This window comes from Ricinus communis, chromosome 1, assembly GCF_019578655.1.
Source record: "Ricinus communis isolate WT05 ecotype wild-type chromosome 1, ASM1957865v1, whole genome shotgun sequence".
Classification (NCBI taxonomy): domain Eukaryota; kingdom Viridiplantae; phylum Streptophyta; class Magnoliopsida; order Malpighiales; family Euphorbiaceae; genus Ricinus; species Ricinus communis.
Window position 1 is genome coordinate 22488767 of NC_063256.1, and position 3992 is coordinate 22492758.

General features: G+C 39.7%; 1 non-coding gene across 1 annotated transcript; it reads left to right on the forward strand.

The window, feature by feature from the left end:
- The first annotated feature begins 3308 nt into the window (after positions 1-3308).
- On the forward strand, positions 3309-3416 carry LOC112534900. The gene has a single exon (XR_003079128.2). It is a non-coding gene; the product is annotated as a small nucleolar RNA R71 (small nucleolar RNA).
- The last annotated feature ends 576 nt before the right edge of the window (positions 3417-3992 follow it).

Consider the following 3992-nt stretch of genomic DNA (forward strand, 5'->3'; position numbering starts at 1 on the left):
ACTTAAACTTTTACTTGTCCTCAGGTAAATAGCAACTGAGAATTAACTTTTGCAAAAATCATGAAAAACATCCCTACTCAGCTTAAAGATATTATTCAAAAGAATCTCACTAATGCAAAGATCATGTCAACCCAAGAACACTTTAGTCATAATAATTTTCTTTAAAAATATAAACTCAATCATTGTTAATCAAAAGACTCAAGCATCCAATCCCTCACACCTGTTTCACAACAAATAGTCTAACTTATCTTCAAAGGATACAACTATGATGCATAATCCAAATTATCATAACCCTATTCAAAAAGGTAAAAACTTTCATTCAAAAACAAGAGATCAATAGGCATTTATTACTTGCTTTTGAAGCTCTTATACTTTTTCTTTTCTTTTCTTTATACCCCTTAGATTTTAATTTTTGATACTTGGGGTACTTCTTTCTTTCTTGAGATGTTATGCCTTTTTACACAAATACAAACATGGGTAATGAATGCACCTGGTTACTCAACAAAACAAACATTGAGATGCTTTGCATACTCATAGTCTTAATTGCCTTTTTACGTGAAAATCGACATTGGTCATGAAGATCCTCGGTTACTAAGCAACTAAAATTAGCAGAGTAGAATTATTAAACTTAGAGCTTTAAACTTGCCCATATCATATCTCACAAACTTAGGCAAACCAATTTAATAACAAGGAAATCATAATCTAAATCATACACTTCTAATCATACCCATGTCGAATGTTTCTAAACTATTCATCATGTCCATATACAAAAGATGAACACTTGATCATTTAAGTGCAAATAACTCATGAGTTCATATTTATACATGTTAAAAACTAACTCAAGAGTTCAAGAATCTTAACGTAATAGCATTCTTTCATCGACTCTTATATAAAACAATAAGAAAAAGCTGAGTGGAAAAATTTAAAATTTTGCAAAAGATTAACCAAAGTTGCTAATTCTCATGGCATATGACGTATAAAGTTTAATCGAAAAAATATTCTATTTCCCTCTCCTACACTTTAATTTGACATTATCCTCAATGTAATTACATATAGAAAAATAAAGAACAGAAAAATAGGAAAAAGATAGAATACTCCCCTGGAATTTTGCAATGCATAGTAAGCCATGAACTTGAATTCCAATCTCCACGGACAGCGTCGTTAAGCTGCTGCTGCGTCTGCCTACACTGAGGGCCCGTTCGTTCGCGTTGTGTGCCTATGCGGCGGGCCTCGTCCCCGCCGATCTTGCGGACCGCTTGCGCTTCGCACTGCTGCCGCCGCCAACGCCGCAGTTCGCTCATGCGCTGCCCGCCTGGGCCCGTGTACGCTGTCACAGCCTGCATATTTCCCTTTCTCGCACGAAGGTTCAAAGGCCCAAGAAGCCTCTAGAGTTCGCTACAAAGCAAGGGAGGATTCTAGAATTATCTGGAAGCATCTGGAACATTCTAGAATAATCTAGAAGCTTGTATAATGTGTAGATAAGTATGGAAGTGTGTAGAACATTCTAGATACTTAATCTTAGCCATTAGATCGAATGTATCCTCACCGTCCATTGAGGAGGTGGAGGCCTATATATAGCTTAGAGAATTCATTTGTAAACATCAAGTTGTAATCAAGCAATTCAAGCATAATCAAATAGAAGAGCAAACAGTTTCTCTCTCTAGAAGTTCTCTCTAAGCTTTCTTAAGCTCTCTTTTGTTCTTCTTGCCATCCTAGCTAGCATTTTGCCTAGCATTTGAAGAGTAAGGCTGACTAGCTTACTTATTTCCGCGAGAAAGTAGCTAGTGCCGCACGGTTCGTTGGTAGAAAAGACCAAGCCCGTGACAGTTGGTATCAGAGCAAGGTTAGACAATCGTTGAAATGACAAAGACATCGGGAGCAAGTGAGGCTACTAGAGTTTCGGAAGAGGTAAGGCAACCCCAGAGTGAGGTTGTGAAGGACCAACCGGAAGCGTCCAAGCCACCAAGGAAGGAGAGAGGAAGGTCGAGGGATGTTGTGTCTGACATGGATGCCAGGCTAGCCAAGATAGAGCTAACTGTGGCTGAAGGACAAGATACGTTCTGGGATTTAGAGCAACGCATCGGGGAGCTCGAGAATGGAAGAGAAGAGCTTCAAGAGGGGATGCAAGCTGCCTTGAACGAGGGGATGCCCAAGTGTCAAGAACAAGCCAAGACTGTGGAGAAAACTCTCCTTGTCGAGGTTGTAACGTTGAGGGAAATGCTTGATGGGATGGTTGCTAGGTTGGTGGCAACCGAGGAAGAGCTTATCCTCTGCAAAAAGGCAGTTATCCAGGGTAGTGGAAGCGTGCCTATGATAGTCTCTACTCCATCGAAGATAGATGTTCCGAAGCCTAAAGCTTATAAAGGCTCGAGGAATGCGAAGGAGATTGATAACTTCATATGGAGTTTGGAGCAATACTTCAAGGCACTTGGCTTAGTAGAAGAAGCCAAGAAGGTTGACGCTGCCGCACTCTTCCTAGAAGATACTGCAATATTGTGGTGGAGAAGGAGGAGTGGCGACATGGAAAAAGGGACATGCACCATTAACTCATGGGGAGAATTCAAAGAAGATTTGAAGAAGCAGTTCTACCCCGAGAATGCTATTCGAGATGTAAGGGCTAAGTTGTGGTGACCCTCACATACGGGAAGTATCAAGGAGTATGTTAAAGCATTCACCGACACACTCCTTGAGATTCCCAACTATACCGATGAAGAAGCCTTGTTTGCATTTACGGATGGGTTGCAGATTTGGGCAAGGCTGGAGTTGGAGCGCCGTGGTGTCCAAGACCTCAACACCGCCATTGCCGTGGCCAAATCCTTGATAGAGATCAGGAGGCAAGACAAGCACAAGCTTGACCAAGAAAGGAACGACAACAGAAAGAATGGGGGAGACCGCCACCACAAAAAGGAAGGCTCCTACAGGTTTGACAAGCCCAAAGAGGGAGGCAACCATGGCAACAAGGATGACAAAGGTGGAGAAAAGCCTCGTATCAAGTGTTTCTTCTGTGATGGACCGCATAAGGCGAGAGAGTGCCCTACGAAGAACAAGCTCTCTGTGTTGATCGAAGAAAGGGAAGAACGCCAACAAGTGTAAGAGGATTCCAAGATGGGGTCTCTGCAACTTCATTTACTTCTATTCTCTTTATCCTCACACTCTTTTGTTGAGAATTGACTCCTAATATCTCAAAGATGGCATAAACCTCATCAGGTGTCCTTTCTAACATAGCACCCCCAGCTGCATTATCAACCATACATTGGTATTGGTGTGTCAACCCATCATACAATGATTGGTTAGTTATTAGGAGTGGGAATCCATGGTGTGGGCATTGCAATAAAAGTGATTTGAAGCGTTCCCATGCTTTATGAAAAGATTCAGCATTCTCTTGAAAAAAATTAGAAATCTCACCTCTTAATTCTTTGGTCTTTTGCTGTGAGTAAAATCTACTCATAAACTTTTGATAAATTTCATTCCAATTTCTTAAAGAATTAGGAGGCAAGGTCATTAACCAAGCCTTTGCTCTTTCTTTCAATGAATAAGGGAAACACCTCATTCTTAGTTGATCCTCATTAAGTCCAGATAATGGAAAAGTATGAACTATGGCATAAAATTCTCTAATGAATGTTAATGCATCCTCACTAGGCATACCATAAAATGAGGGAAGCATATTAAAATGAATGCTCTTAAGTTCATAATTCCTAGATGCATCACCTAGAACTATGCATGAAGTAGTTTTACCAATTATAGGCAGTGCATAATCTTTCATAGCCATTCGTCTTTTAACTCCTATTTCTCTTGGTGGGTTTGCCATGATATCAACTTCTTCTTTTGATTCTTCTTCTAGTTGTTTCCTGCTAAGCATACAAAACAAAAGAAAATTTCAAATTAAAAGAAAAAAATTTAAAATAAAATTTACAAACAAAACAAAAACACATAAATAAAATAAAACACAAAACAATCTAACAAACACAAGATACTTTTGATAATCATTCAAT